We start from the raw sequence: 17,292 nt of genomic DNA, 5'->3' as shown, positions 1-17,292 counted from the left end.
AGTGTATGACACCAGTTGTTGACATAGTTTATCGACACTTAAAAATATTACTCAACTTTTAATGCATTATAAATTATGAATAAACATTGTAAGATGGTATAATGTATTATGTAATACAAATCAAAAACCATTATAAATTACCAATATTGTCCATTTAATACATTTTATCAATTAAAACATCACATCATAATAATTATAGAAGCCACATAATTATCATTATCATCAGGTATTTTAAAAGTTAAACCTTCTCTTTTTACTATTAATTCATGCTAAGTATCATAATTCGTAATAATAATATCATATCGACTATCATATAATAATAAACATTATACTATGGAGCATAAAGTATAGTTAATACGCGTTTAACATTTGGAGTACTGCAGGTATGGCAGTGATTAAAATTTAATTTAAGCATAAACGCATTTGATATGTTTAAAATTACAAAACTAAATTAACTAAAAGGAAATTAATATGTCATTGGATATTTGTAATAAATGTTAATATAGATAATATAAAATTAAATTAAATTAATTCAATACGTTATACCAAGTTGAACTAGTATTTAAACAAAAAACTACTGAAATTATGTCAAGTTTGATCACAATCACTATACCTGCAAGTAGATGATATTTTTATTTACATTAATCATATTATTATGATTAATTTCGGTGGCTAAAGTGGTGTATGAGTATTTTATAAGAGACAATTTTATGTATCAATATCATTAGATAGCTATAGATAAGATATCTTTCCGTGTATTATGCGGATTAGTATTTTGTATTTTTTGTAAAAATAATCAAATAATAATATATAACCTAACCTGTTGTATAACTATATATATCGTGTTAATAAATTATTAGCGGACTAAAAATCGAAACTATTACAGAATATAATAATATTATAATAGTTCTCTTTGTACGGAAAAATATTAAGGCGACGTTCATCAACCTCGTAATACCGAAACGTCCGAAACCAGTAATGAACGAAGGTATATAAATTATAGAACGGTGTAGTCTATCCGTAAAAAAGTCTTCGATAATACACACGGCCAACAAATTATGATTAACTTTTGAAGGGATAGATTATACGCGTATAACCATTAATCACCGATCACGAATAAAACGCCGACATTGCGGGCAATACCGAAAGCCGGTAAGGTTATTCGGCCAATTTAACGTAACGTAGTGTATAATATAATATATCGTCAATGTTTTGAGATCAAAATAATACGTTTTGACGTTTACATAAGCGTGCCCGCGTGTAGTGTATATGCATTTATATATATATATATATATGTATAATGTACCTACCTATATACAGTATTTAAATGTGACGTCCGTATCAAATGAACGCTGCTAGCCAATCACTTTTGCCCTAATTAAAAACCTCCGCCGTCTTGTACCGCGCGTTTAAGTGTGCCTATGTGATGATGATAATGATTTGATAATACCCAACATGCGTAAGAATATTGTAGGTACTATATGCGAGCAAACGGCGGGCTGAAAAAAAAATAATATGATGAAAAAAAAAATCACGATGCATGTAAAAACCACAAGTGGCTGTTGAATGTTCGACTGTACAACAGAAACCCAGATCGGGGAAGCTTCTCGAAAACATAATGTTATTGTAATTTTTCTGGTTTCAATATTACGATAATTATCTATACACACACATGCAACGACAATGATCGATCGTCAACTGCAGTAGTGGCGGTCAACAACTGTAAATAATATAATGATGAAACGCGCTAGCGTATATTCAAATATAGTTAATATTAGGTAGGTATATACATACATAGTATAAAGGTACCTATATACACGTTCGTTTATTTTTTTTCGTGTTCGTTTCAAAATCTTACCGACAAATTTCCCCCTCACCGGCGTACACCCCCTCCCACACCCCTGCCGAAAACCACGAAACGACTTACGCGTGATGTGCACCTATATGCGCGCACACATACATAATATACACCACGGTCGAATATAATTTAATATATAATAAAAATATAACATATTATTGTGATTCGGCACGGTCGGACGATCCGTGCGGTCCGGAAAATTTAGTCTCAGCACGATGACGAATGCGTATACAGGGTGTGACCGCAGAGTAAGAACTTGCGAACATTTGGTAGTAGATTATTAGGTATTAGACCGCACGAGTACACGACCGACGACACCGACTGGCACGTCGTATCGACTCTACAATAAAATAGTACCCGTATATTGTAGGTATACAGTGTTCCGTTCGAGACGTCATCAACTTAACAACCGTGTTTTAATGTTTAATCGAACCAATTTATATAATATATAATAAATCTCTACCGATTTTCCATCAATAATAGTTGCGTGTAATATTAAAATAATAAATCATTATGTCATTACACGGTGTCTATTTGCGTCAGACGCGCAAGCGGAAATTGAGGAGGTGCAGCTTGAGGGGACTTGGCCTCTCAAAAGACCCGAAAGCCACCCCGAAATTATTGAACATTTTTCAAAGTATTAATTAAATATAGATTCTTATTTTGCCACAATGCAAAATCAAGACCTCCCTAAAATTATTCAATCAAATATCCGCCCATGGTCACAGGCGTGTTCCCGCAGCGACACAGCAAACACACTCTGTATATAACGCACAGATGTAGGTATACGTGTATAATATTATAATATATAGGTACACAGCAGCGCACTCCAGGTATATATATATACTATCATATCGGCCGTATACCGCGGTATACACAAGTACGGCGGCGGCGTGTGCACTAGAGCAATTTGTACGGGATAATACTGTGTGTCGTGTATGTAAATCCGTCCGTGATTTATTCGGTGCCGTTAAATTGAGCATTAATGACGTATGTGCGCGTATAATACGTGTAATACAGCCGGGCCGCGCTCCAATGTTTTTAATAGCAGTCATTAGTCATATTATATTATATTATACACAATGTTAATATGCGTTCTGGTAGCCACGTGATGTTTATTATTATTATTATTATTTTTTTTTTCTTTTTTGACTCATTTTCATATTTCGCCCGTTATTACAAATTAGAATAATGTTATATTATCATAGCGGCGCACACTGAAACCCACGCGAGAAACCAGTCCTCCCGGTGTAATAATACCGCGTACTCTACGACGAAAACGAAATATTAGAAAAAAAAAAAAAATAAAAATAATACCACCGATCGCACAGTATATGTCATACATCCGGCATATACGGAAATCGCGGGCCGATTACTGTACCTACTCGATGGCGGTCGAGTTGTGCGCGAAAATCCCGTAGTATGCAGCCCGGTTGCAACAACTGTATTATTATTGATTGGGCAGTGGGTTGGCGACAACTGACGGGAAACCAGATCATATTTCGAATTCCGCCATTCCGAAGCTTAATGTCCGTTATAAATTGGTAAAGGGGTGACACACAGGTCGCCGAAAACTACAACGAAATCAGTCATTGCTAAAATCACTAATAATTATCGTTCCCTGGTCTGCGTCTTTCTTATCGTGTTTGAACATTTCGTGATGTATAGTATAAGTACCGCCAATTCTCTTAACATTAAACACTTATTATCACTCAATATTTTGAGAAGAAATTTTTTTTAAATTGTTTCACCATTTTAAGTCACCATCAAATAAAATATTTGAAAAACAATTTTCTATATCGTTTTATTTTTTTCAAGTTTTTACTTAAATACTAATCAAGTGGAGTGAAGTAGTAAAGTAAGGGTACGCCACAAAATAATTAGTCATCTAAACTTTAAATACTTATTTATAAATAATTGATAAACTCTTTCGAATTTAAACTAAAAAAAAATTGATAATTTGACTGGAAAATTGAATGGCTGTTATTTAAAAAAGTAAAACTTGAACAATCCAATTATAAAAAATTTAATAAAAATAAATATATGTATATATTTTTTTGATTGTGTTAAAAAAATATTTTCTGAAATATTTTTTGAGATAATGAAAGTTACTGTTACGTAAGTTTTACTTAAATTAAAATTGTCAATAATTATAACTGTTTAAACACTTAAAACTTTTACTCTGTTTCTATATATCGATTACATCATAATGTTAAATTCTTTTAACCATGCGTTTCACAATTTTTCGGCGGCCATCAATCGATCGTCAAGTACACAAATAAAGCGTCCACTATAGTTTGTTATAATCATTTTCTACTGCTCGAAACATAAATCCATTTTGCCCGTAACCAACATGACACTCGTATGCATATTATACATTTATAAAGAGACTACGGTGCTACAGTACGTCCGTTAAGTTCCGTTTCAATATGCGTGACAGTAATTATATTTTACGTGCATACTAAGGTTATATGAATGGGAAGTCAATTAAAATTCGATCCATTGAACGCATATAATATGTGATAACGGAATGTCATAGAATGACCGTTCGTAGTTCACTCGCGCACATCTACATATAGAGACAAAATAGGTAAGAATGGTATATTTTATATGAACGTTGACCGGATAATAATAATATTAATTTTCAGCGTGGTGCTTTTATTTAACCTATACGGTATAATTTTTTTTTAACTCCAATGGTTTGTAACCAATTTCGCATATTATAAATTTAAACCCATAGATTTTCACGGTCTTAATACACAATTACACAATAAATTACTAACATCCAATTTTCAACCTAACAACTAATTTCTATACTCACGCAAGTCACAAGAGTTGTATTTCTTTCAAGGCACAAAAAAACTCTTAAATCAAATAAAATTGGCCAAAAATCTACATGTCTGACTGTTTGAATCGTTGATTGTATATATCATACCTATGAGTAAATAAAAAATAAAAAACGTGTCCATATTTAATTCTTTCGAAAATTATTAAAAATTAATAATAATATCCTTACGTGTATTTTACAATATTCTAATCAAATGTTTATCATAATACATTTATAGATATTTGAATTTGGTTTATACACAAATAGAATATTGTTTGCAAATTATTCACAAACGATCTTTATACATTTTAGCACACTAATCGAAAAAAAATTATTTATTAGAACACGTTTTACCCGTTCGATAATCGTACTATACGTAAGTACGTTTCAAAACTTATGTGCTTAACCTTAACACTTTAAGTGTATAAGAAATAATGATTAATTAAAAAATAATAATTAAATTATGATATTCGTCTATATAATAACTATCTATATACGTATAATTATTGAAATATTAGATTCATTATAAAAGATACGAAATTATTGATTTTACGCCCTCCGTTTTATTTTTAATCCGGTTTAATTTGAACTTGCTGGTAAATCATTTTTAGTGACGGCATATACATGGTAACACGAATCATAATTTAATATATAGTACCTATCTTACTATACATATAATATTGCAGATCTGACAAGTTTTTTAAAATCAGAAAACTTCAACTAGGTACCTACTTTACGGCACATAATATAACCAATAACCATCGTAAGCATATTAAAGAAATAGGTACTGTAAAGTTAATTTGTACTTTTTTTTTTTTTTTTGATATTCAACAACTATTAATATGTTATAAATTATATAAAATTATCCGTAGTTGCATCATGATTTATCATAAGTTCTTATTTGAACAATCGGTTAGAAAAAATATGCATATTTATTATTTACGATTTAATAGGTCACTCAGATATGTTAGATAATGATATTCGTTAAAAATAATGCTACATTATTAATAATAAATATAATATAATATGCACAATTAAACATGCAGTTTACTTTTATACGAATTATTATATAAGCTCAATGATTATTATATTCAATAAGAATGATTTATTAATTACTTGTCTATCGCCTAAAATAAATAATATAATAAATAATAAATAATAAATAATTATGCACTACATGAAAGCGTATGGTATTATTATTGGTAACAACAACTTAGCTAAAGGCGGAGTGTACCAAACACTGTAACTTATTTTTCACAAACATTTAGTTATTATTTTTTGCACGCCAGTTTTTATTTCAATAATAAGCAAAATTATTAAAACCAGAGTAACCAATGTATGATTACATTTAACGATAAATTAACTGTTCTCGATCAACTTTTACTTGCCAAGCATTCGATAACATTTATTTTTTTCAGCGATTTCCATTTTTAACGAACTCTTCGAATACTGGTTAGTAAAAGTATGTTATACCTTAAAACATAAAAAACAAATAATTTTGAAACACCTTTGACCCTTCGCTTCTATGTAAGGGTCACGTTTAATACATTATCCTACTAATTTGTTTTCTTATTGGTTATTTTTGAACATCAAAAATGAATAAAGATATTTTTCTTGATTATTCGTGTATAAGTACGCTACGTATGTACCAATAAAAATCAATTTACACGATTTTCTAATATTAATTATCTCATATATTAAATTTAAATAGATATAGTCGTCATTTTATTTATGAAGTCAAATGAAATTATTTTACGAAAAATACCCCATTTTTCTTCTATAGAATCTAGAGCAAGTTTAGATTAATAATAATCAATCATCTAATCCAAACGGAATTTAACATTTGTTTAACTCAAACATTATTTTAATAATTTTAATTTTTTATTATTCAGTCTTATTTTTCATTTCATATTGCATTTTTTTCCCATTCATATAATGATAATATGAATTATCTATTACCAAAATTTGATCATCGATAACGAATACACGCAACGCACTGATTTTTGATTTGAACCACTGTAGTTTTGAAAACTAATATTTAAGCATTTTTGCTTCCATTCTTTCATACTGAAATTCATAATCTAGACTTTTTTTTATTTTTATAGTGATTGTTTTTTACAGATTATTAATAAAAATACCTTCAAAAAATATTAATTATGAAATTTAAATGAGTTTTAAATAATAATATTTTTCTATTTTTTACTTAAAAATATCGCATTCAACATAATTAGTCAATTTTCTTTGTTATTAAATAGTTAAATAGTTATAATATTTGTATATTATAACATGATCTCTATTGTGAAAAAACAACTTAAAAAAAAAAATTAATTGAATATTCTCTAGAAAAATGATAAAATTCTTCATACTTTTATAGGTTTCTCTACTGTAATTATTATTAGCTCAATAAATTTGATTGTAAAAATATTTTACTATGACTTTTTATTATTACATACAAAATATTAATTAAGAAACTACTTTTTTGACTTACCTATTAAAGTTTATAGTATAATATAATGTCTTTGTTAAAATATCATAATATTATTATTTTGAACCAAAAAGTATTAATGTCAAGTGTACACTGTTTTTTATGAGATATGTTATTGTATACATATATAATGAATCCAAAAGAATTGCGCTTTATCTTTATAAACATATTAAATTTATTTCATTTATTAAGACTATATATTATTATATTAATATGCAAATTGTTTTTTCGTAAGAGGATTTTGGAATGCAAAAAATTTCCTTCTTTAAGAAAATAAAACGTTTTGTCACATAAGTTATGGTATATATATATTTCTTTTATAACCTGTTAACAGCGGGTATGCTCCCAAGACAGGTCTGACAATAAAATAATAAGATATTTAGAGATGGGTACCTACTTTTTAGTTATGAAAAAATAATATTTATGAATACCATAAAAAAATATAACATGGGGGTTGTCCAATTTTATTGTGGCCATGTACTACCAATATCAATAACTGGAATAATATATTATATAATCGTTTAATCATTATGTTACTGTATGTATAGTTATTGTTTGTAATTAAACTCGGATCCAGCCACAATGAGAAATCTAATTTTTATGTTAGTAATTATACCTATCCGATTAATTGATGGATGTTCCATTATTTATTTACGAGTAAAATTTAATAAATAATGTAGACTCGAAATATGCTGTTGTAGTAGTTCTCTGTTCATTCCATTCACCGCGCACATACACCACACACACACACACACATACACACACTAACTAAACCGACTTGGTTTGCTCACTTGTGTATAGGCTTATAATTTTTCCAATCAAATTGATTTCTACGAACCTCACGCGACGTACAATTTAATTTAATAATATTATTATGTAGTATGTACGAACGCATGATCGCGGTCCGAGACATTAAACGATTGCACACACAAATAATTATAATAATATAATGCAAACAAATAAGTCTCACTATGTATTTAGATTGTACATGTAATACATTATTATTATCAATGTGAAATAAAAAAAAATAAATAAATAATAATAATAATAATAATAATAATAATAATAGTAATGATAATAATAAGTACATTTCGTCATCGCCGTTTTAATAATAATTATAATAATAGCAATAATAATAAACGTTCTGATGCTACGTGTTTGGGCGGAATCGATATATATATATGTATGTATATTTCGAGCACGTATAACGTGGAAGAGGTGTGTCCGAGTCGTAAAACAAAACGCAAATCGAGATGATATCAATGCAAGTTTTGTTTGTTTTTCTCGGGTATATGTTTCCATTCATATCAGATAATGACAAATATAAACGTATATACATATATTTATTAATATTAATTACTGGCTGAACGGTCTCATACACCTTCGGAAACTCCCACCGGGCCATGGGCTATATTGTGTACGACGTGCGGCGTGTATATATATATATAATAATAATAATAATAACTAATAATGTACCAATAATCTTTCGACCGGATATCCAATATCGTGTCCGAAAATTTTATAGACAAATTACATCGACCATTATTAAAAGCGTTATATAGACGTTTATTAAAAAAAAAAAAAAAAATCGTATTATTATTATGTGCCCATGAAATAAACTGGGTGGTCAATTCTGATTTCGTGTTAAATCTTCTCACAGCGTTCTTGTCTAAAAATTAATAAAGGTGGGTACCTACATACTATCATTTTTTTTACTCATCGCAAACGGACAACAGTCATCGAGTTTAATTTAAACAACATTATCAAAAATTACTCCATGTTCCAATGTTACCAATTAAAAACGTATTGTACGCATGTATGTCGTATATTATGACGTACCTATAGTGCAGCGTACTATTGAATAATAATAATAATGATTAAAAATTAAATTAATACGAACACTCGACTGCATGACATATACGTATACACCGAATATATAAAATATATAAATTAAAAGTCACGGATATTTTAAATAAAGTTACATGTTATGTAATATTATAATAATAATATAATGTACTTATAATACCTACCTGTAATTTATAAAATAATAGATGCGAGTCGTGTGGTACAATATAAATTTATGACAACCTACATTTATGAGCATTTTAGAAACAATTTTTTTATTATTATTCACAGTGTGCACTGTGCAGCGATGCAGATAAGTACACGATCAGTGATATAACTACTAAACTATTGTGAGATAATATTTATATTATTTATACACTTTTACCGTAGGTATGAAAATCGCCGCATAGATTATTATTTAACGTGTTGTTATAATACACGCGAAGCCTAAAGGCGATTCGTTTATTTATTTGAATTGTATCTCACAAAATAGATTTTTAGCCAACAATTTGTTGTTTTGTAATTTATCCTTTGAAACACTAAACATTTAAGGCTCGTGTATTATCATTTATCACGTATCTATATATAGGTAGGTATAAACACAAAATAATACTTGAAATACACGAATTGATTGAATCTTTAAGGACAACAAAATTAAACATATAAAGGAAAGATTGATAGTGTATATTATGATATTCACTAGTTCCAAAAAAATTAATAAATAAAATAAGCATTTATTGCCAAATAACACCGTCACCATTTGATACTGAATCGATAAGTATACCTATATACACTTAAAAAAACTTAAACTCCTATATGACTATAACATCAGTAATATAATTCAATATATCCGATAAACTGGTTTAGTTAAAATTAAGTACTTATTTATCAGATTGCTCTGATGTTAATATATTATATTATATATAGGTGTATCAAATTTACAAAAAAATAAATAAAACCTTGCTTGTAGTTATTAAAATCTAACTTATTCAATATGAATTATACGTATAAATCGTTTTAAAGTAATTTACAAACTGTTAACTGGGAAAAATCATACCCAATTATGCATAACAGAAAAATATCGCTATAGTTTAATATTCCCACGGTTAACTGAATGAATTATATAGCCATATTCATATGTATGTAATTTATACATAGATGTATACAATATGTTTAACCGCGAAAATTGAAATAAACACATTAATATAGTAACCTATTACTAATATAAATTAAGTTATATTATTAATATTTCGAATATTAGTTACTCGTTTAGATTACAAACAATTGACATATCTATAAAATGGTGATTAATTATTCCAAAATTACAAACGAATAATGTGTACCTAAAAATTATTACGATAAACTTGGATTAAATAATAAACATAAATACACAAATATATAATTTATAAATATTATATGTATATTTCTTTAATCATAATATTATATATATTTTTGTATATACTTCAAGTCTACACAGAATGTTTTCTTTTTCATATTTACTCTGACGAAATAAATTGCCATCGTTGTACAAAGTACAAGATTTTTGACTGTGCAGTATTTAATATTTAAATTTTTCCTATTTGCTATGGGTACTTAGATATATAATCTTCATTAAAAAATACGAATGTTTTATTGCATACTATATTGATATGTGTATGTCTTATATAATCGGACTAATAGTTAATAATTTTATAGTTTAAAGTTTAATATTAATGATAATAATAATAATTTTAAGTTTAGATTTGTGAAACTCGAAAACTCATAGTAGGGTAATTTTAAAATAGATAAGAAATATATACACATGTACCTAACTATCTCCTCGTTAATTTTTCTGTGAACCGTGTTTTTATGTCCGTTTCATTTGAAATTTTACACTGCTAATAATTTTGAGTTATTTAAATTCGTAAAACGTTTTAAAGTTTGTTTACCTATATAAAACAAATGAGATGTTCTGATAAAAAAAAAAATTAGTTCTATTAAAAAACACTTTTACTGAAGAAAAAATTGTGAAAAAAGTAGGTTTTAGTTCGTTTAAATGTTAACAAAAAAAAAAAATTACATCACGCAGTATTCTTTAGATTGACTGTTGACTACCCTCGTCGATACTTGAAAAATTACAGCATTATTATATGGTAAAATTAGTACACTACCAACCACGTATTAAACGATAACATATTTATACGATTATTATTCATTTTATGATTATTACTATTCAGCTGTGATCACATTTCAAGGATTTACAATAATTCTTATTTATAAAATATTCCAAGACAAAAGTATAATATTTAAACAGTAAAATTACAACCGGCAAGATTTAAAATATTACTGCATTGCGTGTTTACTCATCATAGTAACACTCCGAGATCTAGTAAAAAAAACCATTTCTATTATAATGTGAATATGTCGTGTATCTACTCTAAAATTATAATTTCGTTATTTCTCTTTTTCGTATCTTGAAGTACAAAATACAGGTCATGTTTTTTTTTTTTTTTTTTTTTTTTTTTTTTTGTTCATGCTCGCGTAACCTTCATTATAATATAAGTCGTTTACGGATAATGAAATATTAATTTGTCAACAAAAAATATAAGTATTAATAAAAAATAAAAACATTTTAAATTACTGAAAATTAAAATACTGATAGACATATTACATTAGGTTAAATAATTATTCTTATTTGTAGTCTGTTTGAAAATGTTTGTAGAAAAAAAAAGAATATTTTTGTATATTATTGAGTCAACGATTTTGCAATATTATCTTTGTCGGTATTTTATAATATTGAAAAAAAATTACAAGTTAGCACATTCGTGAACAAAATATAACGCGATGAAATATGGCAAGACTATAATATTGTTACAAGTCTTATTAGATATAAATAAATTAAATTTGAACTCATTTAAGGTTTAAGTTGAATTTTATATTTGTATGTTTGCATATACTATACTGTCTATACTGTCCTATACTCATTATCTGATTAATAGTCTATACTTTGACCGTAAAAGTGTTAATCGATTTAACTCTGTTGTCAATGCACACGTCATATATTGAACCGGGCCCGTAACTGTTATAATAAATTAAAACATACCCATACAATAACATATCTGATAAAAAATAAATTGTTTCATTTTTAACATTTCTCGTCATTTCAATAAATGTTGTAATACTATTTAATATTTATATAATTTTTTTTTCAGTATTAATAATCATCACTTTAAATCTGAAATCTCACTAATCTCAATATAGGTACGTGTTATATTATATTTCTATCATAATATAAAAACACGCGCACTGCACTATACAATACTATAACATTTCACAATTAGCAGTTTAATTATACCGTTTCACATTTGAATAATATGTTTTATTATAACAACACTGCGTCTGACATTAAAACCTAAGCTAACAACCCGAAGCCGACTGAAGTGGGGCACATCCATACATCGTGTTAATTGGTATGTAGGCGTATACACTTTATATAGATAAATTAAATTTAATAAAGGCTGTTACATTATTACTCGCGGTCACAGGATTCATTACCACGCGTACAATATAAAAGTATTAAATCGTATAGTCATAATAAAATCAGACGAAATTAGAATTATAATATAAACTCAGATATAATCCATCACTGTTAACTCAAGTTGAACAAACTGTTTAAACGATTACCGCCAAATCCTTTGAAGTCAGCTATAACTGGTTTATGCTTAACTCAACGTTGTTATACATACATATTATATATATGAAAATACAGTAAGATTTAAAACTAACTCATTTAAAATTTAGACATTTTATACTTTGTCATTTATGTTTTTAAAAACTATGTATCTATATATAGCGTTAAGAGTTTAATCGTATTGAAATAGTCTTTGTACCTCAAAAAATCCCTCAAACCTCGTCTTGAATTTTTACATGACGCATGCGGAAGTGTTTTAAATAAACAATAGTCGTTAGCAATAACGTTTTTTTGTTCTTAGTTTACCACAAATAGTATTTTTAAAGTCGCACAAGTATAAAACTTTATCTAAAGGAAAGAATATCTTACAAAATTTAAAACGACTGAAATTTATAAATATGATTGTGGAAAATTCGTCTTACCATTAATCCTTAGGAGCGTGCCTTATTTTCAGAGTTTTAATGAGTTTTGATTTTTGTAAACCTTAATAATGTTTTTTGATCAACACGATCCATGTCCATGTCGATAAATGCTAGTTGATGTAATTTTACAAATTATTAATCGCATAATAGATGATATTCCATAAACAATTTATAGCGAATAATACGTATAAGAGGTTTTGTTTATAAATTTTCATTAATTTTATGATGAAGTAGTAGGACTACATTAACAAATTATAGCTTTTTTTTCTTTTTTTTACCAAAATCTAAAAATTGTAATAACACATATGAAGGTTTTTTTGTCTCAACGTCGATGTCCCGAAATACTGGATAACATTTAGATACCAGGTAACTATATTATCATACCTTTTACTATTATACGCATTATTATCATCTTATAATTAGGACTCGGATTTAAATATCCTAAAAACTATCAAAAAATGTTCTAAAAATAACCAAAAGTGTCCCAAAAAATATTTTTTACTATAAAAAAATCCCTTAAAATGTCTTAACATTTTTTTATAGGCATGCAATCACCCAAGCGATAGGAAAATTATGGTTTTACTTTTGACATTTTTAACACTTCATTTTAACTAAACTAATAATAATACAAAAACAAAATAACAATACTATACGAACACACAATAAATAAGTGGCAAACTTATTATAAATTAATATGATTGAACTAATTAATATTAATTTTATTTGTGCGAATAAAAAATGTCTAAAAACTATTAAAGCGAATTTATCGAAAACAGTATTTCTTAATATAATATTTTGAACTAACACTAAAAGCTCTAACGATGTATTGATACGTACGTATATGTCGTGGATGACGAACCTTTTGATAACTGCAGCGTGTCAAATCAAAGTTTTTGGTTTGATTTAGTTTGCCTCGTGTGTGAAAAAATTTTTAAACCATTTTTTTTTTTTTTTGCTTAAATAATAATTAATTAAACACATAAACGTGATTTTATTTGCTGTTATATTTAAACTTAATAGTATTTACTATTTTACATTAATATAAACACATAATTTTAAACACTAAAATGACAACATTTTTAGAAATATGTTTTGATAATTACAAAAACTAGTTTTTAATGAGAAATCTGTTGCTGCGTTTTTCCAGCCAACGAATCAATCCTGGGATTATAATTTTTTTTTGGAAAGTGAAGTAAAAATCACGAATTATATTTTAATTGGCGTATCACTGTTCTGTGACACGCGTGTGACACAGGTTCGCTATCCCTGGTATATATCAGGCACTATAACGATTTGAAAATTTAAAAAAAATGTAAAATTAAAGTGTCATCTTTGATTCGTCTGTTATCTTAAACGAATCAGGCAGGTACTTGGGGTGCATCGTCCCAAAGAACCCGAAAACTAACGCGCTTTGCATTGAAATCCGGACGTCATGCGTTAAAACGTATAAGGATTTCGTTTTATTCGCGTTTCGCTCGGGCGTGGTGGACACGATTGTAAAAAAAAAAAAAAATTGTCATACCACATTCTACCGCGGTAAAGTCCGCGAGTTCGCGTCGTAACGATTTTTATGTCGTCGTCGTCGACCGTTTGTCTTATGCACGCATGTACGAGATAATATACGCGTGCATAATAATATATGCAAGTCGGCCGTCGAATCACGCGTTGTGGTCTTCGTCGACAATTGACGATGGGTTTGTACGATAACGTCGGCTCCCCGGCAAAGAAGGTATGATCCGGAGTCCGGACGACGACAGCAACGTTTGTTCGTATGACAGATAATATTATATTATTGTCGTCGTCGTTGTTGTTGCCTACGCGCGTACACGATAATAATATTGTGCAGGTACACTACCGTGTCGCGTGTACAGGGTAAACGGCCGGTAGACATACGGCACTACGCGTACGCCTATTACTATTATAATATCGTAACGCCGTAAAACGAAGTGTATAATTTTTTTCGACTTTAGTCCGACCACAGGCCATTTTTTTTAAAAATTTTGTCTTGTCTTCGGTTTTTTCTACGATCGCTGTGACATTTTGCGTTATCCGTTTTAGAGCAAATGCTATATGTAATAACCGTAATGTACGTATAATATAGTGAGAGGAGGGCTGGTGAAAAACGAATATTATCGACATTATCCGCCGGTTTGCGTTCGTAATAATTATTCGTATGATATTATCTCACCGCGTCGTCGTCTTCGATAATCGAATTTTGAACGTTTCGACTGCGAACCCGTGCACCGCCGTCCACCATTGTAGGTATATACCGCTCACGAAACGCGTACCAATAGTGTATATCAACCGTAATTTCAGTATTTATTACTAAACAGTAGACATTATTGCATACCTACGTATATACGAATAGTCGCGTATAGGCATCGTTTGAAACATACTTTTTTGCAACAGCGGGGGGGGGGGGGTAGAGTCTTCATCTAATCTCGTTAAAGTTTTTTACGATTTCTGTTTAATATTTCTCAGAGATTTTCGAGGTTCCGGTGTTGGATATAAATACCGAACACCCTGTATTATATCGTTTGCACGCATGAACAGATCTCGGAGCAACGACGACGGCGGATGAGTGAAATACGCAGTTGTGACGTATTGAATTTGTACTGTTTTCACAATGCAGGGTAACAACTCCAGCACGCGCGCGCGTGTGTGTGTATTGTGTATGTATGTGTGTGTGTGTGTGTGTGTGTGTGGTTATTCGAGCACGCAATCCAAATATCTCTCGTGCTGCTTCCCGTTTCCCAGATGATATCTCCGTGTCATGTTTATTGGCCACGTCGCGGGACCTCCGCCACACATAAACCCTTTTCCGTAAAGAGGTATACGTCGCGTACCTATATATAATATGTATAGCTTCCTTCCTTCCTCCGCAGTCGCCGCTTCCTCGCCGCCATCCTTTTTGCTCTCCACTCACTCCTCCTCGCCATACCTCGCGATCTAGCGTATATTATACGTACGTATACCCGTATACATATATTATTATTATTTATACTCGCAATACGTATTATTTATTTATTACTTTTTTTGTTGTTGTTTGTTTGTTTCGCATCGCGACTATAATATCTCGCCGCCAACACGAGTACAATACGAATACGCACACACATAATATATAGAATATATATATATATATATATATATATAGCGACCGCGTGGGCCGAACCGGAATATTCGCGATCGGCCGCGCTGGAGGTATCGTGTTTTATTTAAAAGGGTCGTCCGGCTGACGTTTTTCACCGAAGATATTGTGTTCACGTCGCAGGTGTATTAGTAGTAGTGATAGTAGTTAGTAGTTATAGTTGTTGTAGTGGTAGACAGTAGTTTAGTGGTAGCTGTAGTAGTTGTACAAATATAGACGACGACGATTACACAATACAATCGTTCGCATATTTTATTAACGTTTTTTTTTTCACCTCGGCACAGGTTTATTACAAACGTACATTATCCCAACGTAAAGAAGTACTTAGGTATTTTATACAATGCTCATATAGTCCATTCCGTATCGCGGTAAAACACCGTTTTATATCACGGCTTTTCTCGCATACCCAGAAGTGTAATATACATGTTTAAGTATAATGCTCGTGCAATCCTTTATCCATTCGGTACAAACATCCGCTTTTAAGTGAACCTATTCCAGGAATGGCAATCATTATGATGCGCGCGTAGGTTATTTAAGTTATTTCGATACAACCACACAAAGAATTATTATCATATTGAATTTCATCGAAAAATAAAAAAAACAACGGTTTTGAAGTCTTTTTCACCAACCATAACCGTAGACACACTTTTATCGCTGCAACTACAAATGACGACTGTATAAGTCTTAGTACACCAGTTGCAATTGATTGGTTCTAAATTTAAAATGTACAAATATGGACTATTGGTATGTATACTGTATAAAAGTACAAGGGTGTTTAAACACGAGTTACTTATATTTTGATTAACCGATTTCCGATTTGGCAATATAATAATATCGTATTAAGCAATAGACAATAGTTCAAATGGATTAGCAAATAGTGTAATCGGTTCACAGCTATTAATTTTACCACAGAATTCATTTACTTAAATTAAACAAATTACATTTTTCGTTCCACCTATGCATGCAACGAAAACTATCAAGGTTATCAGATAATTTCTCTTTCTGATAATTAAACGAAGGCGTACTAATTTTTAAAT

At 29.4% G+C, this 17,292-nt stretch overlaps 1 protein-coding gene across 1 annotated transcript in view; it reads left to right on the top strand.

Moving 5' to 3' along the window:
- Positions 1 to 17,292, top strand: part of LOC112603469 (estrogen receptor beta-like) — an 80,198-nt gene that overhangs the window by 38,943 nt on the left and 23,963 nt on the right. The gene's annotated exons all lie outside the window — the stretch shown is intronic.

The sequence above is a fragment of the Melanaphis sacchari genome, unplaced genomic scaffold (assembly GCF_002803265.2).
Source record: "Melanaphis sacchari strain LSU unplaced genomic scaffold, SCAv2.0 Contig108_pilon_pilon, whole genome shotgun sequence".
NCBI lineage: Eukaryota > Metazoa > Arthropoda > Insecta > Hemiptera > Aphididae > Melanaphis > Melanaphis sacchari.
Note: the sequence above shows the minus strand (reverse complement) of the source record. Positions and strands in the feature narration are given on the sequence as shown.